The following is a 23,278-nucleotide window of genomic DNA, read 5'->3' as shown; positions in this document are numbered from 1 at the left end:
TATTTCCTAGTGGGCAGTTTGCCAGTATGGGATAATATTACCAAAACATATTTCTCATAGCAGCCAAGTGAATCAGGGAAAAAAGATACATTGGCAAATGAGAAACAAATCATGAGGCAGACAAGAGCTGCCCTGAACAATGGTGGGAAGGTAAGAATCAAGAACACCTCAGAAAACATTTGAAGAACTGGAACAAAGTTTATTCCAGATCTCTTCCACAGGCGTCCTTTGCTGCAGCAGGGTGCTTCACCTGTGACACAGGTCCAGTGCAGAGCTTGCATTGCATATCCGTATAAAATCCATGTAAATGAGTTCTTATCATATCTGTGAGGTTACTAAGCCCTGTCTGCTGATGGAGCAGTGTAACTGGGACACAGTGGAGGAGAAACTTGAACTCCATGGCACTAACAATGTTATAGCTGTCTTTGTACCCTACAAGAATATTGCACATTCTATACTCTTTCTTATCTGTTTTAAATAGTGCAGAATTTGGTACCTTTTATAAGAATAAGGCTTTATTTCTTTCATGATTTTTAATAGATTTCTCCGTGTTTCGCCTCAGTCACCTCATCCAGATATATCTCATAATCCTGTAACATGAGATCTGGTGAAATATTACTGCATACTTATACTATATACTGCAGATAGAGATGGATCAACAGGGGCAAGTAAAATGCTAAATTATTGCTTAAGGAGCACAGACTGGTGGTCCCACCATCAGGGATGTAGGTACAAAGTCCCATTCAAGAGACAATTCTGATTACTTACTCCTCAACATAGTATAAGAGAAAATCCTAAATTCATAGTTGGAGGTTGGAACCAAAGAGACAATTCTAAAGCTCAAGCAGAGTCCTCTACCTTTCCTTTTTAATGGGTAACAGGCCTCACTGACTATTATTAGAAGTGATTTGGCACTTCAACATGGAATAGGCAGGGAATGTGATTTTTCAAAACCATTACACATCTAATTTACATTGACTGAAAATCCCATGAGACACCTAAATACCTCTGGACAACCTTCCTGTGCCAATTCATAAAGCTCACTTATCTTCCTCTTTCTCACATGAGCAAACTCCTGATTTTTACTATGTGAATCATTATGAATTCCTGTTCCCTTGATTAGGATGCCAAGTTTACATGTAAACAATTTTCAGCAATGATAGGAAACCTTTGTAAGCAATGCTTTCTTCTTTATTTTTGGTATTTTTTGGAATATTGGTTGCAGTCACCCTGCTGCTGAGCATGTGGATCAGATTCAGACCAGGGCAGTGTGATGCCACAAGCTGAATTTCTTGACTGACCTTCAGCCTTCCCCCTCTGTAGAGATATACAGCTTTCTGCTATAAGTGAAATTCAGCAACAGGGGCCAACTGAAATGTAATTCTTTTCACTCTTTTGCAGAAGCAACAAAAAGGTTTCTTCTGTAGATGAGAAATTCTTTTGCTCATCTCTACTGGAGGCTGAATTGTTTATTGTATTGGCTGCCCATCATTGTGGGCTGGGTTTTAACAGATATGACAATTTATCTGTATCAATAATTGGGGGGGGGGGGGTGCTGTTGTGATACATTAAATGCCTTTGCAATCTTTTTTTTTTCTTTCTATCTTTCTTTCTCTCTCTCTCTTTTTTTCTTAAGCACTAAATCTCAGCATGACTATATCCTGCAGTGGAAAATTACTACCATTCAGAAATGTGCCTTGCTGCATTACAGTTGTATATTTGAAGACTCAAAGCTCTATCTGCAGCACAAAGGCAGGCTCAACAAATGACTTAGCATCTTTGGTCCTTTATCACAATTCTTTATGCCATCATTTTCTACTTGGTACGAGTCAGGTATATTTGTGAAATTAGTATTTTTTGCTCTTTATTTTATATAACAATTATGCATCTGAATTGAAATGTCACATTATCATTAATACCCATCTGAAATTGTTTCTAGTAGGATCAGAATCACTCCGTGAATTAATGAATAAATGCATGGTTTTACAGTACCAGATGACAAAATTTGCAATGACCTATCTCTTTATCAAAATGATTGTGTGGGAAGTTATTTAAAAGGAGACATTATTTTAGACCAAATTCAGAGAGACACACTCCTTGTCAGCTCTAAGACACAAGGCAAGAGGATCCTGCTACACCTATGCTTTTGGGGGGTTGATTTTTAAGAATTTCTCTTTCAATATGCACTTGGATCCACATTAGAGCAGTCAGAGGCTTTTAAGGGGAGAAAATCTCAGGACAGTGTACAGAATCAGAGCCAGGGTCGTGACCTTGACTATTGATCCAGCCTCTCTTATTTCCACAGCTTGCTGAGGCTTGTTCTTCCAACCTGCTGGTGTACATTAGAGCAGAAATCCATAACATGGCCATGTTCATCCAAGCACAGGAAGAAACTAAATTAAATGTTAAAAAACAATCTGAGGCTGGAGTTGGAGACAATTCATCATGATCCTAGACGTCAGGCAGGTAGGATGACCAAGAGTTCCTCAGCCAATAGACCCCAAACAGAATATGGAGGGTCCTCACTGCCTCATTTGTCAGGTACAGAGCAGATAGTCGGAAAAACACTGAGGGAAAAAAAGTATACCGAAGGTCAGCGTTTTAATTCCCAACCACACACAAATATTCATCTTTTGGAATGCAACCTGTAATTGAGGTTTAGGGGAGAAAGGGAGGGCAATAAAAAAATATCTGACATTAATAAATTAGCAGTCAAAACTAGAGGAAAATAAAATTTAGCATGGAAGTAGTATAGTAACAATTGAGGTCCAGCTGAGTTCTTACAACTCTGGAACAAGGTTTAGGACAAGACTTTGCCTACAAACTTGAGTAACATTAAAATCAGCAGTCTGTCTCTTTCACTTTCAAAGGTTATGTCTGTGGACTGCTAACCTTCCTTCTTGATGAAAAGGATGTATAGATGTATGATCTGTGGGGCATAGAATGAAGAATAAAAGTGAGATTGTGTAGGCTGTTTTAACTGTTCAGAAACTTCTCTTGGCTTCTTCTCAAACTGTTACTTGTACTGGACACGGAACACATCCCTTATGTACGCACCCAAAACACATAACCCAAAGAATCCATCTCAGGTGGCAGTATTTTTTCTGGGAACTACAGAACATACACATCTTGAAAATACTGTGCAAATACTGTGGTGATTGAAAATATTCACAAACCTCAATATAGTCTTTATGGGTGCTGTTCAAAATAAGCTGGCTGCTGAGAACGAAGAACTTTCCAGTTTTGTGAACATGAATTAAATTTCCTATTGTGGTTGAATTGTGTTCTCTCTCGAAGCATGGATAAGCAGGTGTCTGAGCTGAAAATAGTCTTCTGCCCTTTAATTTTATTCCTAAGTTACGTTACACTATTTGTGCGTTATCAGCATTTGCTGTTAAACCTCATCATGCTGAATGCCAATCTGATGAAACATAATAAGACATAACACAGTTTGACAGCTAATATTTAAAGAAGAAATCTTATCTCTCACTATCTAAATAGCAAAGGGCTCCTATTCAGACACTTAGAGATTTTTAGTGGATATCTTGAGAGAACAGTTAACCTGAGCTTTCTCAGAATGGTTCCCCAATACAGACAGCAGCTTTGTACGTGTGTAAGCTTAAAACACAATGCACTCTCACAGATTGGTAAATTCACACGGATCAATTCCTGAACTTCCTTTTTAATCTGTAGTGCTCTAAGCAAGACTATGTAGGAAATAGGGGTGAACTGATGGAATTTTGTTCCCTAGATCTCTCTTACCAAATACCCTGCAATATCCAAATGAGATGGTGTACTTTAACAAGCCAATGAAAAATGAGGTAATTTTCAGTTAAAAAATGTGGGAAAGATGTGACATATCAGGTATAGGAGTTTGATGAACATAAAGTCCTGCATGCTGTACATCACAAATTGCTCTAGTTTTTTGTCTGTCTCTTTTCAGTTAATTTTCCTGCATTATTATTACTTTCCATTCACACAGGAATAAGAGAATACTTGAAGGTCTACATATTGGTAGAAGATCTGTACTCTACTCTTAATGATTTATACTTTGCCATCTTTTTCAAGTGTCTGGATTCTTACTTTCATCCATCATTGTCCTGATTTTTACCACCAAAAACTAAGTTAGAGTTAATACTGTTAACTTACAGTAATTTCAAAATAAAGGAAAAATATGGATACTTATGAATAAATATTGGGCCAAAAATACAATATGCTGATACATATACCTGATATAAAAGCATCTCAGCTTTAATTCTTTGGAAAATTGGACTTGAATATATCTGAGTTGCATGCTAACTTTCTAAATTGTAAAACCTTTGAAATTATTCAGGTTGAAAGGAATTTCACTAATAGTGAAAAGATCCGTTTGCTTCCCAAGACTTTTTTTTCTTTTCTGAAAATTTAGGATCAACTTTATACCTGGCAAAATCAAGCTGATTTTGTTGTGTATACATCTACTGCCAGTGAATTGCAGAAATTCCCGTGATCCAGATGGCCAGGCCTCTGTGATAATCTCTGTCCAGATGATTTGTGTGCATCCAGAACCCCACTCGGAGAGAGATGAGGTCAGCACACACCTGATAATTCCTCCTGCCCTCACCTGTGCACACACCTGTCCTTGCCAGCTCCCACACAAGTACCAGCACCCAATAAACTTGAATCCTCTGAAAGAGCTGAAACAAAATGCAAAGCCTTTCTCAATTTGTCCAAGGAGGAACTGTTCTCATGGCAGTTCTGTAGCATTCTAATGAAGGGGCACTTCCCAATTGTGCTGATAATGCTCCATGGCTGTTCCCTGGAAACCTTACTCATGACAATATTTAATTTTCTTGTTTCCCAATAATCAAATAACAGAAAACCACACCATTAGGGTATGGAATATTCTTCCAGGGAAATTCAGGCAAATTTTTGTCAAATTCAGCAACACTGAAATAGTAATTTCCCATAGCACATTAGCAGCTTGAGTCTACATACGTGTTTGTGTTGTGTTAATGATTTAGTGTGTTTGAATGAGCAGAAGGGGATGAAATGAAGGACAAATGTGTCAGAAGTTATGGCTCTAAGAATCCACTTAATAGCATGACTTAATAAACTATTTTTTAAAAAAATCAGGAACACATGCTTCTGAGAAATTTAATGTTATATGACAGCCTTAGGCAGTCTAGGGCAGAAAAAAACACCAAAGGCACATAGGCAGCCATTTTGCACTGATTTTGCAGTCACTGTTAAATCTCATAAGTCTACATTTTTGTGCCTTAATCTAGTGTTTACTACACTTTAATTGAAAGGATTTTGCAAAGTTATCCACACAGTTTTAGGGTACCTTCATCTATGTGTGATTTCTTTAGATTGAATGTGATCCTACATATTGTTTCACCCTGAAATAAGAAAATAATACATGAATGAAACAGACATTGTTTAGCTAAATGTAAGCTGAACTAGACTGTATCTTTTACTGTATCACATAAAGACTCTTGAACAATGTTATTTGACCACATAGATTACTGAAATGCCATGAAAAAAAAATTCATTTTTCATTTGAAATTGGTATTCTTAACTTTTATACCCAGTTAACATCTTAAAAAATAAATTTTAAAACAGTTTTGTGGCACAGCAGTTAGAATGAGAATCTCTGAGGATATGTAATTTTAATTGTTTGCTTAACTTAGCTGTGAAATTTAACCCACCTTTTTATTGCACTTGAGGCCACACTTCCTCTTCAAAACACATCAGTGCAAGTCCCCACTACTTAGGTAATAGGCAAGAGTGTGGCTGATAATTTGCTTCACTGGAGTCATTGTATTTTATTTCTTGCATGAAGGAAAGTGGCATCAGTATTTAGATGTGCAGCAATAGAAACAGAGCAGGATTTAAAAGTAAGAACTTGATTCATTGTGGTGTCTTTATGGACTGTAATCCAGTAGAACTCAATAGTGTTCTGCAGTGAAAAAAGTCCCATGAAAAGTAAAGTTTGAATCTTTTTTAGTAGTACTGCACAGTTACGATTGGCTTTTTTTTAGGACGTCACAGAGGACTTAAAGGACCATGACAGATAAATGCAGTCTTTAAAGCTACTCATGCATTCTTAATGGGCAGCCTGTTAATTTGAGGTCTAGGTCAAGAATTTGAATGCCATTTACTAAACACCTCTTTGTCAACAAAAGCTAGTTTTCCCTTAGGGTAAATTGTAACTCATTAATTGTAATTAAATTAAACATATGCGACAACTAGAAAACCCAGGGTGCATTCTGTGAGGAACATCATCCTAGCAGTCCATGGCTGAGTGCTGGGATGTTCAGTTCTGCAATGGGGAGATAGTCAGATAAATAACACATTTAATAAAGAAGTAAATATCTTGCCCAGTTAATTTTTTTCCATTAAATAGTAAATATAAAAAAAAAAATCTTAACATTAAATATAATTTGGGGTTTTTTGCAAGTTTAAGCCAATAAACATGATAGTCGAGATATTTTGCATCCTATATGTCAACCATAAGAAAATGTAATTTTAAAACTGTATTTATGTTTATAGCAGCAATTAAACTGTGTTAACAGCAGAGACCTTTGTGTTTGGAAGCTCTGTATAATTCATCCTCAGATTCTAAGTTAAATCAGTTTGGTTGTCAAAGATGAGTCCCTAATGGGCAATGGTTCACATCGCAAAGCCATCAGGTAATTGCTACTATTTGGCATATTTGGCAGTTCCTATTAGGCAAGGCCCAGGCCTGAGCTACTACTCTGATCATTATATCACTGCAGATTGGAGACAACAAAGCAGCGATTGGGATGAAAAAGTTATACTGGTTTGAACATGGCATTTTTCGGTCAAAATGAGGAAGCAGATTTTATTCAAGATATTTAGAGGCTTTTGACATTTTTCTGCATGGTGAAGATTACTATTTTGGTCTAAACTGAAGCAATTGGCTTTAAGGGGTTTTAGAATTTTCATTTTTACAAAACCAATTTTTTTTCCAATTCATTTGCCATAATTATTATAAATTCTTTAAATGCTTCACATATAGTTGGAAGAAATAATATTTTTGTTAGAATGTTTAGTTTGCTTTCATGTGAAAAAATATAGTTGGCTGACAAACAATGTGCTGAAGTCTGATTCACAAGGAGAGAAAGAGCTCTGGTGCATGCAGATGCTGACACTGTATTTGTGATCTGAACAGTTAGTGGCTAACTTGAAGACTGAAGATATTCAGAAACAGTAGATAACTGACCTTGTGTTTTTCTTGAGCTGAGATATGTGCTTATAAAAATTCAGTTAGCATGCTCTCTGCAGTTTCCTAGCTGCAACTCTGTTGGGAGCATGTCTCTATTTAAAACACATGTGTTGTTTAGCATCGCTATTTGTATCAAAATCCCCACTGTGAATAGTCAAGTGACAAATATTAAAGTGGGGAACCATGTATAAACAGGAGTACTAGGCCCCTTTGAATGTGTTTGGAAAATGTTAAATGGAGTGTAGGTGGAAGATATACCTCATGGAGGGGAAGGTATACCTCATCCCTTTCCTATGTTTTTTACACTGGAGTTACACATGTTATTATTAAACACCTTGCACGTGTTACTGCAGAGGTATGATCTCTGCATAAAAACTAATCCATAAACTCCTGCATCTAAGGCTTCTTTCACATTACTGACTATACAATCCAAGGATCTGTCTCACCTTTGTCATAGATCTAGTCGTGAGGAGAAGAGCATCTCAGCAGCAGCAAATATCCCATGGTCAGGGGTTCTGACTCAGAGAGGTAGTTTCACCAAGAGATGGCCAGCACTGTGAAAAGTTTGAATCTCTCCCTGCTGTACACAATGCAAGCTACTGTGCAACTGATATGATTACATGAGAATTGCAAACTCCCAAAGAAGGCTGCAAAGCAGAGGGAGACAGGAAGATAAGGTACCTGATACAAGAAGTATCAGGTTTGCTTCCTTTGCTGGCACTAGAAACACAATCTTGAGAAGAAGCCATTTCCTGAGAGCTAAGCAAGCCTTGATGTGAACGCTTGCTCTGTCACAACTTACTCCTGAGGACTGGGAGTTAATAAACCTATAGAGCATGGGGAGTTCCTTTTTCCTACTTCAAGTTACAATGTAGTAATTCTTAGATAATACAGGAGTAATGAAGGGTAGGAATTATTGCTTTAGTTGACAAAGCTTTGTCCAGCTTTCATTCAGCTCCTTTAATAGAGTTTGGCATGAATCCTTGCTTCTTCATATCTTCTCTTTTCTGTTTACTTCCTTTGGAGAGCTTGTCCTATCAAAAACTTTCTGAGAAATCACTGTTTAAGCTAAGAAAGCCTCTGTTTCACAAATAGCTGGATGGAAGCTGGGTGGGATTATATGCACACTGGTCTCAAACAGAACCTGTGAAGTTCTTTGCTGTGCCCTTGCTGTGATAAGCTCTTCTTTCCCTTTCTCTGTTAGTGACCATTGTGCCTGTCTGTCTCTCGCCTGTCTGACGCAGTGTATTTTGAGACTGAGTGATGATCAGGAGGTGGCATGCCTGTTTTGCTTTCCAAGGTGTTGTAGACTCCTCATCACTCAATGTGAGGAGTACACTCCTGCTTGCTTTGTTCCCTGGGGGATTTTTCCTGTCTGGTTTACTGCATATGAAAAGAAATTGCTTTCGGATTCCTGACATTCATAAATCCAGTCACCTCCTGTCCTGCTACCAATCCTGAGAGAGAATTACCTCTCCCTCCACTTGGCTTGTTGAATTTTCTATCTAAATCCATAACTGGGAAACTGTGACTGGGAATTTGTTAGGTGCAACATGTAGTTTGCCACGACACTTGGCTTTGTCTGGAAGTCAGATATGTGTAAAAGATGCTCCTCATATCTCAGCAGGTACCACTCCTCTGTAGACTGGCTGAACTTAGCAGGTTATGGCATTTTCTGACTGTGGATGGACACAGTCTTGAAACTGCCCAGCCATTTTCCCAAACCTCAAGGTTTACACTCATGTTTGCACTGTGGCTATGGTCCTTGACCACAGCTGCTTATCTACCCAGGTGGCCACTTGATCACATTGACCTTTGTTACTGAACATGACCTTTACTCATTCAGGATGACACATGACAAAATTTAGATTTTGAATCCCAATGGCTCTATTTCTATTGAAGTTGCAAGGAAAGAAAAAAATACCTGACTTGTTTTAGCCTATCTGGTCATCTCAAAAACGCCCCTTTTTTTTACTTCTACAAATACTAGGCATCCCATAGCAAGTGTCATATCATTTGTAATTATACCATGATGACAGTGATCACAGCTTTATCACTGTGGTCACAAGAAAATAATGGACGTTCAGTAAGAGCAAGCAAAATACCCCTTGCTGGCATCCTTGAGGGGCTGCTTGTGACCAGAATCTAAAGTCAGGAAGGACTGCTGTGAAGGAGTAGTCACAGCCTCCTCCCATCATTCCAGGTTCATCAAAACCTCCCTCCCCACCCAGGATAAGTGTGGGCATTGGACAGCAGTTTTACTGCTTCTGGTTTCATTAAATACTCTATAAAATCTTCCACAGATGTGAAAAACAGGAAATCACGGCTAAAGCTAGTAAAAGAAAATAGTTCACACTGAGAGAAAGCACTTATGTAAGTAATACATCTTACTCATGGGTTGGTCTTAGCTTGCTTGAGGGTGTTGAATTTCTGGCTATTTGGTTGTATGATTGCCATTGTTAAGACTGATCAACTGTTTGTGATTTGATGAATTGAGTGCTCTACTTCTCCATAAAATGAGGTTTTATGCAGATACATCAGTGCAAAAATGATGTATCATGATATATGAGATCAGACTGACAACACTTTTCAATTGGGAAAAAATTTGCTAGGTCACTTCTGTGTCTATAATAACTCTGAGAAGCTATTTTTTACTAATGGTATTAATATTTCCCTTCCTGTGTCAGGAATTGATGACATTTTTCTGTGGAAATATGTGTGTATATCTCTATTAGACTACTTGTCATCTCAAGAATCTTCATGTTTCTTGACAATTTCAGACAATACTAATACTCTCTTCTACTTGCTTAGAGCTTGTGTGTCACCGCAGGCCCCCAGCCAGGTAATAATTAGCATTGACTCCATGATTCTCAGAAGACTGATCAATCACTTTATTATACTATACTTATAAAGAAACTCATCCCCTTACAGACAGTGACAATACAGGTGGCTCCAATTGATCCTTCAATCTAAACACCATCACCTTCGGCCAATTAAGAAATCACCCTTTGGTAAACAAATCTCCATAACAAATCTCCATAACACGTTCCACATGTTCGCAACAACAGGTGCAGCAAGTGAAGATAATTGTCTCTCATTCTTTTATTTGATCTTCTCACAGCCTTCCCCAGGATAGTGCCTGGGATTGTTGTGTGTTGCTCTTTGTGGCCAGAGAGCTGCTGCCACACTTGTGCTCTGGAGGAATGGTTTGTGCATGCAGCCACATCACACAGCAGGGCTGCTGCAGCTGTGTGGGGCTGGCCTTGGTGGGTCCCAGAGTGAGGGGTGGCTGCTGTGCCCTGGCATGAAGAAGACAAAGGTTTTGCTAAGGAGAGCTGCATAAGCCCAGCTTTTCCTGGCTGTTTCTGCCAGGCCATGGGGCTGCACCACAGCTGAGGCTCTTCATCTGACTCCGAGGCCATCATGACTGAAGTGAGCAGCAGCCTCTTGTCTCCTCCATTCTCCCAGCAGAGTTCTCTCTGTGCAGCTTATGAGCTTAGTGACCATAATGACTCTGGGACAGAAAAAGAAATACTTCAAGGAGCTGTACTGACAAAGGAGGCTGGATAAAAGGCATCATATGCCTTTCCATGACAGACTGCATAAGGACACTTGAAAGCCGGAGTGGTGTGCAGTGCCCGCTGGGCTGTCTGAGGAGAGTGGCTGAGACACAGGTAAGAGATCTGTTGGGTGCTGTGGGTGCTCACCCCTGATTGGGTTCATATAATTGAATCCTCCTGGACTGGAGTGTGCAGCTCCATGATGAAAAAGAGTGAGACAATTGATGACAGAAAATATTTAAGAATCCAGAGAATGTAGTGGAAATATAGGAAATGGGACTGTGTTGCCACAACCCTGGCTGCAGTACCCTTCTCCTGCTTTGGTTTCTTCATTTTATATTCTTGGATGTTTCTTATGAAAAGTAAAGGCTCAGGAATTCAGAAGCAAAGGAGTGTAATTAAAGCAAGGCATTTCACCTGTTGCTAGAGTTCTTGTTTGCTGTAAAGTCAGGAGACAAATACTAAAAAACCTGATCTTCTTAGGGGTTGATGCTATAGCACAGATTAAGGGATAAGATATTAAACAGCAGAGTTATTAACTGTTTTGCATCTGGTTTTACAAATGAAGATGGTGGAGATTTACTTAGACTGCATCAGATGTTTAAAGCTAACAGATGAAGAATTAGGAAGTGTGCAGATTAACACGAGTGATGATTAAGAAAAGCTTACAGGCTCTGAATCCTATTAATGTTTTTGACAAATGACAAGGGATACAAGAAGTATATGCAAAAATGTGGTTTGAAGGGGTGAGGAAGACCCTGGAAACAGGCGGAACTCTGCCTCTGGAAACAGAGAAAGGCTTGGTTTGATTTTTGGCTCTGAACATCATTGCAAGGATAAAGTTAACATTGACAAACTCCCAGCTCTTTAGATACCTCTAATTTACCCTCTTTCTGTGACCTATTAGCTCTGAATTTGTTTGGCACATGTCTAGCACTGGCTGGTATTGAGAAGCACTCTGTGGCCTGCAGGTTTGACTAAGACTGCACAAGTCAGACTTGAAAGGCAAACCTGAGTCATCTGGTTTATACATAACAAATAGACCTTGTCTAGGCATTCTGTTACTACTTCAGCTGCAAGAAAAAGGGCTTTTGTTGTGGACATATGGGGTCTTGAGGAAATAGTTACCATCAGTGTAAAATATAAAACTATGGCAGAAGTTTTACAGAATTAGCAGAAATGCGAGGATTTAGATGTTTGAAACTCCTCATTTTACCTCTTGAGCTAAAAGCATCTTGGTACCTGAGAAGTCTTACAATTAATATTTGGTAAAAGCCACCTTGTCATTTTTCTGGGACCTGCTCTATCACTTCTGGGAGAAAAACAAAAGGAGAAGGCTGACCCATACAGATGGCCTCAAGGATGGGGGAGATGCTAAGAGGACTGTGTTTGAAACCAAACAGAAAATAGAAAGGCTGAAAGAAAAAGGTTTTTGGAAGTTTTGTGGGAGGAAGAAGGGTAAGCCCATGTGCTTGGAGATAAAAAGGCTGAAATAAAGGAGAGAAACAGTAAGTATGTGGCAAGAGGAATTTTATCTACTCCTCATCAAGCCTAGAGTTAAAAGACTGTAAAGGTAAGAGAAGCAGCTGCAAGCAGGGAGCTGGCAAATACTGTGAAGGAAGTGGGAAGGAGTTGGTGCCAGTATAGTGCTGGCTGGCACTGTTTGGGAAATCTTGCTGAGAAGAGGGAAAGGGGAAAGCCCCATGGCAGGGCTGGAGATGCAGTAAATTCTGGGCTATTGAATGCTATTTTGGTGAAAGAATGAATACCACCAAGGCAAGGTGAAATGCTGAGGGAAGAGGAGAGGTTATCACCACCCTCCCCTATCCTTATGAGAAGGCCAATGGTTTGCCAAAAAGGCAAACCTGGTTTTCATGATGATTTCTTTCTTTACTTCATTTCAAGTTTGGATAGTCTGCCTTACTTTGGAAGGGACTAGGGATTGCATTGGCTTCTTTCTGTTCTTTTCTTAGTCATAAGTGTGTTTATTCTGACTTCTTTTTGTTTGCTTAGTGCCCCCAATATCCTTGAAGAGTCTTTTTCTATCTGTGAAAATGTGTGAGCCATCAAAGGTGTTGTCCTCTTGTGGTTTTCATGTGGAAACTTCTGCTTACTCTTCTTTTTGTACTCAAAATACTACTACAGGGCTACAGAATACTGTAAAAATATGTTATACAACCTTATGCACCCTTTGATTACAACAAATAAAAGTTGAAATCTGAAGTGATTGTTACTACCGAATTCTCAAAACTTTTTGAGGCAATGTTAAGTACTGTTGTTATCGATGTATTTTAACAGTTAGAGCTGGAGAAATAAAGGGCTCTTTTCCTTCTGGTATAACCTAACTTGAGAGGGCCACAGCAAAGTCTGCCCAGGGAATCCTGGCTCACAGTTCTGACTAGAGGGGTTTTTCTCCTAAGACACCATTGGAATGGTTGCTTCACTTTTTAAGATGGTCAGATATGTGTCAGAGGTGAAACGATGCTTTTCTGAAACTGTATTTTTGGTAAATCTTTCCTCTTTCTAATGAAACTGTATTTTAGGTTCTATTAATCCAGCCTCTCTAGATGCTGCCTCTTCTCATGTCTTTGTGATGCATTAACTGGGAAGCAGAATTACTGTAACTGAGGTTCTTACACAGTCTTATGCTTCATACTCTGAAAAATGACTCTGATGGTTTTGTTTATTTACAGAGATAACTTCAAGAGAAATTTTTGCTGAAATGACTGATTTCTTTGTGGATACAAAGAGTTGGACTCTTTTTAAATCTGATCCAAAAGCTAATACTCTGCATTTTTTTTTTCTTAGATATAGGTGACACTTTTTCTTACTACTACACTTAAGTTACTAGATCTGATGGAATGTTTTAAAGTTACCATTTTATCAGAAAATGTGGTTTACCAGAAAACTACACAACAGTGAAGTGTTATCACCCTAGGCCACATGTGTATTTGCAGACCATATGTGTATCCAGTGATTGAGCACATGTTCTCGGTATTGCCTTTCACACTTTGATAACCTTGATATTCAAATTTTTGACCATGTTAATGGCTTTTCTTCCCAAATAAGCAATGATTTGCCAAATATGCAGACTGTGAGAGGACTGGGGGAAATGGACTTGTGTTCCCTGGATGCTGGTTTAGCTGTATAAATACGAGAAGTTTTCCCCATCTGCAAGGAGCACCACTTAGTGATCCCTCCTGTTCTGTGGCTAGAACAGGGCAAAGGGTGGCTTCCAGGCTGAGCAGCAGGAGGTGGATGAGGTATCCCAGAGGGTAGCAGGGTTTACATTTTAACAGAAGGTTGGCACAGAATCTCTCTGCCTCCTATTCAGAGTTATAGCACAGAGATCCTGGCGGTTCTCAGAACATGGAGATGATCTGTGACAGTGAACCTGAGGTTGTTCCTGTGGCAGAGTGCTACCTCATGGCAGTGAACTGCTAACTTAGACCACACTGTCTTAAGGTCTATAAATTATTATTTTTCTGGCCTTTGAGATTGAAGGGGAGTTCAGCTTCTGGGCCAAACTTTCAAAGTACAGCATTTAGGGGGAGATGTACAGGGGATGGTAAAAACTTTTCAAGAGAAAGTTTCAAACAAAATTTTCTACATAAAAACTGCTTTGAAGAGTGCAAAGGAAGCTTAAAGAGAAATTGTAAATGAATTTGACTATGTCATGGCTCAGGCTTGTTCCTAAAACTATTGCAGAAGGTGGAATATGGTAAAAAGCTGAGGCAAAAATTCTGAAAGCTCTTCTAAAAAAGGCAATTAAAACTTAAAAGCAATGTACAGTATAAATAATTTTAAGTTCACTACAATAAAACAGTAGAGATACAGCCTAACAACAAGTTTTGAATGTATTAGAACAGATAACACATACAGGCGTGTCCCTGTTTTAGTTTTAAGTCGTGTTCCCTCTGTGGTGTGGCGGTGATCGCAGCGTCACCAAAGACTAGTGACCAGTAATGAATGTGTCGTACTCAAGATCCCTCCAGGGTTCTGATTCAATCTTTTGAGTTATAGGATCAGGACAAAATGAACTATTTTTCAGGCTTGTAAATATGTGACAAATGACAGTGCAGGAACTATTGATTCCAATCACACTGATACAATGTTTCATAGTCAGGACAGACCCGCTTTACAAATTACTTGCAAGTTGAAGAGCAAAGCCATACATAACATGCTTCAAACCGTATCAATCTTCTAGGGTGCTTCTGTCACTAGTTGCCTTCAGATTTGAATAAAGTGCCTAAAATTGAAATGTATGTTTTAAATATTTTTCTGGATTAAGTCAGTGCTTGGACTTGAAGCAGAGTCAGAGAGTGAGACTTGGGCCCCTGACGCAGGATTGGGGCTCATGCACAGCAGCAAGCACATGCTGTCATTTATCTAATGCTGACAATGTTTAAATAGCCTGTAAATGTGAATAATGGGCTCTCCTCTCTGTAGAGATTGTTGCTGCAATTACTGCAGTAAAAGAAACATCTGAAGATGAGTCTAGGACATGTCAGCTGACTCTGAGGAGCAAGTTAAATTTTTGGGGAATTTCTTTAAACAGTGGGCACGATTAGAAAATGTGATTGAGTTTTCTTTCTGTTTCTAAAGCTAAGATTATAATGGGATGCAATTGTGGTAAAACACTTGATTATGAATATTTAAAATTGTAGGCTGATAGATTATTGTTACCAGCTAGGTAGAGTCAATAATGAACAAAGAAAAACTCATGTTGCATGCACATGTTGAATCCACAATGTTCTCCTGGGAGATGCTCAGAGGAGCCAAATGCATGCAGCAAGTTAGTAGTGTTAGTTCATGTTTTAATAAAAGCTGCCTGGATGCAGTGGTAATGAAGGAAATATATAACCTGTACCAAATGGAAAAAAACACCTCTTGTCCTGTGCCTGTTGTATAAAAATAGGTTTCTTGGTGGCCATTATTTGTTACAGCTAGGGACCTACACTCTTGATAATGCTTGAAATCTCCCTCTGCTGTTCAGCAAAGTCAAATGAAAGCTGAAAATAGAATACTTATTTTAAGTGGGGATAAAATTACTGGAAGTTTATGAAAGTTACAAAATTTGATTAACTGGTAATAAATGGCTTACAATATTTTAGTGGGACATGAATAAGTACCTTCACTTGAGGACAGCCCTTAATCAATAGTAGTCATCTTCATAGGTACAGCGGGAAAGAAAAGAAATATCCATGTTTCTAATGAATTATCATTGTGCACTCTTGGTTACAGAAAGGGATACATTAATTTGAGGTATGTAACCATTATTTTTGTTTCCTGGCTCACCACTGCTATCCAGAATTCAGTCCTAGCTCACCATACTTATCACATACCTTAAAGGAGCCTTGTGTGATGATTTATTATAGGCCTTTTCCCCTGCTGCTTCAAGGAATAAACCATCTGTGTACCATAAAGGTATTATAAAAAGCTTTACAGTGTTGTCTGTGAGGCAGATCTGGGCAGTCAGTACAAAGAGAAGCTCTTGTTTTAGAAGGTACTTCTATCACTATGAGCTCTCTGGACCAGCTGGGAGTCAGTTCCATCCTTTGCTTCATTTGCTTTCTCCTCCTTATTTCTAATCTATTTTTCTTCTCTATTAAAGTGTGATAAACCAAAAAGCAAGAGAGATTAGGGAAATGGTAATGCTACAACCAACCTCTCATTAGAAAGTCAAGCTTATGGCAGGGCTGTAATTAATTAGTGTTTTGTCTGACCACATAACTATATCAAACCTTATTATTGGCTCAGTCCACTCAAGCCAGGTCAAGCTTCCACTACTGACCTCACTAAGTGAAATCTTGGTCAGGAAGCTATTTTAACTGCAGCATGCTTCTAAATCTAGGCTGTAGTTGTCTGCGTTTGGCTGTGCAGGCTGCAGTTATATCCCAGTCAATGCACAAAAAATTCAGTTTTGCCAAGTCAAGCCAGGCTTGCAATTTCCCAAGTGAATTTTTCCTAAAGCTGGAATCCATTTTTTTGCTGCTTCACTTGGTTGATCAATGGGTCTCATTCAATGATAATATTGACTCAAACTATCTCAGAATGTCAGATGAACTTCATATCTCTCTGGCGTACAGAAGGCAGTGGTAATCATCTGCACTTCATAGGCCAACAGCACAAAATTAATAGAGATTTTATTTACTCCTTTCCCAAATCTACAGGAGGATGCTGCTTCAGTGCTTTGTCAAGGGTTTGAGGAAATACTTAATTGCAACTCCTTCTAGCTTCTGTTACTCCTGGAACCCTGTGCTTGCTGTTCCCTAAGTGCCTAGGATCACAATGTCTGTCTCAGTATTGAAAAATAAGTCAGTTTAGTGTTGTGTACAACAATTGGTTTTTAATCTATTGCAGTGTGAGATTTTGTGTTGGCATCCACAATTTGAACAGGGACATTCACTTATGTCTTTTTATTTCAAGCAGCAAGTGAAAATGCAGTAGGATGTTCCAAATCCTCTTCACAGAGCACCAGTGTGGTTTAGAGCAAACCTTAGAAAAACTCAAGTTCAAATGTCAAATATTGTTATCCTGGTCAACTCATATTAAAATTCTGCATTGTTATGGTAATCTTTATTTGATGGTAGCTAGTAAAAAAATTAAAGTATGAGAATAACTTTTTACTCCTCTTTCCTATGAGTTGTCCCTGGAAGTTTGACATTTGAGTTTCTTTGCCTTTGAATGATACAGTACACAGGGTCATTTGTACTGATGCAAAGGCATAAAAATCCAGAAAATTCCTTATTTCTCCCTTAGTATCCCCAGTAGTGTTGCTGCTGCTGAAAAAAACAGCTGCTGTGGCAGGTCCATAAGAAAAGGGATAGACTTGGCTCCAGTTTCTCATGCTGCATTGGTCATTTTAGCTGATGCTCTGACAGAGTTCACACTATTTGTAAACCTGAAGAAAAAAATGTTTCCAGTATTTCTGTGGGAAACCTGTGGGAAAGGGAAATAGACCAGCATTGTGACCTTCAGCTTAATGTTCTCAGCAATACATACTGACTCCAGCAGAGAACTTTCAGGAAAAAAAACATTTCTACCTCTTTCTACTCATAGTCTACAGAGATGTCTTTGCTGGAAATATTGCTATCAAAAAGCTCTGTATGAGTAAATGTGCAATGCCTCCTTGGGTAAAACACTTTCTGAAATGGTCATCCAGTGTGTATGACTGAGAATGGAATTCCCAATGAATATAAACTTATTTCAAATTTTTAAGCAAGCTTTATTGATCTTAGAATCATAGAATGGTTCAGGTTGGAAAGGGTCTCTGGAGATGCTCTTGTCCAATCACCCTGCTCAAGCAAGGCCAACTAGAGCCAGCTTCCCAGGACAGTGTCCAGGTGGCTTTGAAATATCTCCATGAATGGAGATCCCATAACCCCCTGAGCAATCTGTGCAGCGTTTGGTCACCCTCACAGTAAAAAAGTATTTTCTGACGTTCATACAGAACCTCCTTTGTTTCTGTTTTTGTCCATTGTCTCATCTCTTGTCACTGGGCACCACTGGAAAGAACCTGGCTCAGTCCTGCTTGCACAGTCCCTTCTGGTATTTATATCTTTTGATAAGATCCCCCCAGCCCTCCTCTTCTCTAGCTTAAACAGCCCCAGATCTCTCAGCCTTTCCTTAGAAAAGAGGTCCTGACCTCTCTATCCTTCAATCACCTTCATGGCCCTTTGTTGGACTATCTCCAATGTATCCATGTCTCTTTGCAGTGTAAGATCTGTGTCTACACCCCAAGTCTGGGCTTCCAGCCTGCCACCTCCTTTCCTTGTAGCAACCAATAAAACTGTAGGAAAATGGGTGCATGTGTCTCCTACAACATCCTATTCCCAGCTGTCATGCTCTGTGCCATGTGGACAGTTACTTGCTACACTTAAGTTTACAGATTAAAGTTTCTTTATTAGCTTTTCTTTAAACTCATAGCATTAAAATGAGAATCCATCTTATTCTGTCCTTTAGAATGTGTGACTACAGGCTTGATGCAGCCATATTAGGGAAGGGAAGATTAGGAGTGCTCCGCAGTGGCACCCAGAGTCCCCAGTGCTCCTTGAGCCCAGACTGCTGGTGAGAAGGGATTACATCCTGGCAGGGCTTTTTCACAGTCCTGGAAGGGATATCTGCTGTCTCTGAGCTGACACAAATGCAAGGCTGCTCCATCTGCATGAAAACCTTGGGAGTAGCAGATGGCTGACTGCTGTTATTAAACTCTGCATCTTTCCCTGAAGAATTAAGGTTGTCCAAGTATAATAACCTTTCCTTTTTATCTCAGAATTCTTCTTAAACAACATTTAAGAGGGTGAAAGCTGCTGATAAGACATTATCCCTTCATCTTGGCTACTTATTTAGATAATTTGTGAAGTTTATATGACGTAGACAAAGAAAATTTATAATACTTACTCAACATCAAAATTTGAGGAGAAGCAAGGAAAAAAATCTGTTCCATTTAAATGGAGATCAAGTGAACTGCATGAATAAAGCTCTTGTGTGTAGTCTTTCTACAATTATTAAGAAGGGAGCATGTAATACTTATTACCACTTTGGTGCTGCCAGGATTTTACAACATCACTAAATGATCCTCCCATAACCTCTGGCTCCTTAGCATTTTCCCCACTCAGAAGGAATGTTCTTTATTATCCATGAAAACATAAAAAATTATTTCATTTAAAATTAAATATGTACATCCTCAGGTGTTCTGCTATATTTCATTAATACTGAGTAATGTCACCCTTCTAATTGATAAAATTAATCTCTAATGGAGCAATATTTTTGAAAGATGTAATAAGGTGGCCTTTGAAGTGTCCACTACTTGTAAATTCATTAGATATTGCTTTAATTTTAAAGGCATGAAGTCCAGTAATGCTCTTTTGCTAATTCAGTGGTTACTTTTCTACTGAAAAAAAATTAATCTAACATTCTCAAAATTCACATCTGCTTTTCAATTTAGTATTCCACAGTTTTGTGTATATTGCTGTTTTATTCAGTGCCTAATACCAGCTCATGTGCATGATTTTGCACAAATAGACAATGTGCCGTTCCTAATAGTCCAGTTTTTAAACCATATCAAGCCACTTCTCCCAGCGTGAAACAAATTAACTATTGGGGATCTAAACCAGAAATCATTGATAGATCATAGTCAGGTCTTCAGGGTTAGCTTGAATCATAGTGCTGGGGGTGAAAGGTCAGAACTTCAAATACTTCCCAATTCGTTATTTCCTTTCTTAATAACATTCGCTTAGGTACAGCTGTTACTAGTTCCAGGTCCAAATGTGTGGCCTTGTTTGCTAAAGATAAGATTCCATTCAGGAATACATAGGTGCAGTGTCTCAACTTTGGGGCTGAAGCACTCAAATGATCAAACCCATTGCCCGGTCGCTTGTACTTGCCATTCACACACAGCCCCCGGTGCACCATCACATGCATCAAATCCTGAGTGGCAGGGTAGAATAGGAAAAACTCCCTTCACCCTTTGGTAATGAGCTATTTTATGTCTATTGAAAAAAATAGCTGAAAATTTAAAGAGTTAAAATGGCTGAAGGGAATTTTCTCATCCCATTCATGGGGACTTCCATGAACATCTCTCTGTACAAGAATAGGACTCATGTCTGCCTTTGAAGGCATGTCCAGGAATAGAAAGGATATAAACCAAGTCCAATTATCCCTTCCTGGCAGAATGGGTCCCCACAGGGCCAATCCAGTTGGTGTATTTGGACCAGTTCCCTGGTTCATCTGGCGGTTTATGCAGTTGCAGAGCCCAGCAGCCTGGTGGGTGTGCTGTGGGCTGCCTTGCCTGTTCTCACAGAGATGATATCTTAGAGATCTGCTCTTGTGAGCACCATGTCTTGAGGTATGGACCCTGTGTGTGGCTTTTTGCCTCAGCACAGCTTGCACAGTTTGCCAGAAGCAGTGTTTTGAAACACTTTTATCTTGGAGACAAGTGTCATTTTTAAGGTATTCTCTCAAGAAAAGGTAGGTGCTAACAGTTGCCTTCAGGAATCAAGGCTGGTTTAGTCTCTTAGAGTAGTACTGCATCATTTGCCTTTGTCAATGTTAGAACCTTAATTTAAGCAATAGTTTACAAATGGCTGGAATTAAATGTCAAGTGAAACTACAAAATCTCGGTAAATGCATTAACTTTAAACAGAAACTCTCCTTTCCTATTCCAGGTAAACAATTAGTGGCTGGCCTTCTCTGATTTTGTTTTTCTCTCAAGTGTTTTTATTTCCCCCTAATATGTGTTGTTTTTTTTTTTTTTTTAATTTTTCCTCTTCTGACTCATAGGAAATGTATAATGGTGGATTTTTTGGTGTTTTTTTTGGTTTGTTTTGGTTGGGTTTTTTTTTTAAGCTGTGGTACTTTTGGGTTTTATTTCATCTTGCTCATTTCACTCTCAGTCCACCAGTCCCCAGTGTAGAAAGTCACTTCCCTGTGGTTCAGTGCCCCCCTGAGTGCAAGTGTATTGCTTCCTCATTATGAAACTTTTAGGGTTAGCTCTACTTAGGTAACAGATGAAAGCACACCTGGGTCCTGGCTGCAGCTTCCACCTGGAATTTCACTGATGCCAACAAACGTTACTTTCCCCAGAGATATAACACTTTCTTTACTTTCCCAAAAAGGACTTGCAGTTCTGTCATTGAGTTTGTCTACTAAAAAAATGTAGTTTGCTGTTAATCTTGGCCACCTCTTGCTGCTTCTGTTTAAAGTCCAGATGTTTTTAGTTCCTAAGAACTGTGTTAATAATCAGCTTAATGAACTGTATGTATTCATTCTTCAGCACACGGAAAGAACAAAATATGTACCCAAGTGAAAACAAGTACTAGCATCCATTACAAATGAATTCTTGGAGACAAGTTGTAATTTTTTTTCCTTTTTACTGAAGTCTTCATCCACGAAGTGTTTTCTTTTTCTTTATTTGTCAGATACACTTTTATGTGATCAGCTGAATGGATAATTCCATGCCTGTTTCTATCTCTGATTTTTGTTTTGCCTAGCATGGCACCCAGACTACTGTTGCTTTACAGTTCAACATTAATTCCAGGGAGCAGATAACATTGTTTACTTGTCACGGCACTACAATACTTCCATTGTTTCTTCTCTTGTTTAATATATGACTCTAGAGAGACAGTGAATATAATTTGCTTCTAGCTTTTCTAAGCAGAAACATATGAAGTGTCATTGGTCAGTGGTAGTAATAGAAATGTTCACAGCTTCATAACTAAAATTGTGTAATTTGAAAGAGAACAGAAGGCTATTGAAACATATGGTAGGTCATTGTGATAGACCTTACAAGCATCCAAAGTGATTTCAGGGCCAAAACTTAATTGATAAAGTCAGTTTCTCTCTAGAATAAGTTCATTTCTGTCATTGTCAGGAGGTAATCTGTGTGCATCTGAATTCTTATTAGTGCTTCCAGGTTTAAAACTTTGGATGCACATTGTGCTCTCAAGCTGAAACTTGGGATGCGACATTGCATTGCACGCAAGCAGAGCTGAGGTCAACAGAGAAACAGCAAAGCCCACGTGCACATGACCAATGTAAACTGAAACACAAACATGCTTGATTTGTGTATAAACTGTTCACACTTTTTCGCTGTGAGGAAAAATCCTGATCATAGCATTCAAGAAAATGTGAATATAAGTACAGCCAACATATTCAAGATTTATCCTCCAACATTCATTGGTTTTTAGTCTCTTCAATTCTGACTTCTGCAGTCTGCAGTATTCTGTTTGATTCAACTTCAGAGGAAGAATTGGGTAGAACAATATTAGGAATGAAGTCTAATTTGCATAAAGTAGAAATTAGGAAATTAATTTGCTTAAATTGTTTAAAATTGAGGCTAAACAAATGTGTAGGTTGAAACTGCTGTCACCACAAATTCTCCTTCTGCATAACAGCAAAAGGTCTGAGATACTGCAGAATATCTGGTTTGAAAATTCAGTCTTGAAAACAAATTAGTGGAGAAGTTAAAGTTACATAATATTTCCATAAATTCTGATTTGTCTGTAAATACGCACTAGTGCAAAGACTCTAAAGGAGTATTTCCATTCATTCATTTATAATGGGATTATTCTAGTATATACTATAGAAGGGATTTTCCATACATCAGCTGCTATTGTATGACCATACATAATTGGGTCTAAATGCTTACATCAGCTACCTCTTATGTGAAATTAATTTTTGGAACATATGCTGTTGTATTTATACCATTGTTGTTTCATGCTAGATTAATTCTTCAAGGGTTATAATCACATGACACTTATCATTTTAATTATGCCTCTTTAGTTGCAACATATGACAGCTTTTGACTTCTCACCCTCTCCTTCTACATGTGTGACAGATAAAATTATTAATAAATGCCTGTTTATTATGTAGTTATGCTGTACATGTCCACAGGGTGTAGGTTGGCCTCATGTATTTTACCCAGAGTACAGTGTCAGCAGAGCCTTTGTTGTTTGCTAATGAGCTAAATCCTGCTAACACCACA

The 23,278-nt window shown here is 38.7% G+C and overlaps 1 long non-coding RNA gene across 4 annotated transcripts in view; it reads left to right on the top strand.

Moving 5' to 3' along the window:
• Positions 1 to 23,278, top strand: part of LOC137481965 (uncharacterized) — a 243,926-nt gene that overhangs the window by 24,844 nt on the left and 195,804 nt on the right. For 3 of the 4 annotated variants that reach the window (XR_011003805.1, XR_011003804.1, XR_011003803.1), the window contains exon 4: positions 2,306 to 2,466. The exons of the other annotated variant lie outside the window; for it this stretch is intronic. This is a non-coding gene — a long non-coding RNA (uncharacterized lncRNA). The remainder of the gene's footprint in view (positions 1 to 2,305; positions 2,467 to 23,278) is intronic. 4 annotated transcript variants of the gene reach the window in all.

Source organism: Anomalospiza imberbis, chromosome 13 (assembly GCF_031753505.1).
Source record: "Anomalospiza imberbis isolate Cuckoo-Finch-1a 21T00152 chromosome 13, ASM3175350v1, whole genome shotgun sequence".
In the NCBI taxonomy this organism is placed as follows: Eukaryota; Metazoa; Chordata; class Aves; order Passeriformes; family Viduidae; genus Anomalospiza; species Anomalospiza imberbis.
The sequence above is the reverse complement of the archived record's forward strand: the minus strand, read 5'-3'. Positions and strand labels throughout refer to the sequence as shown.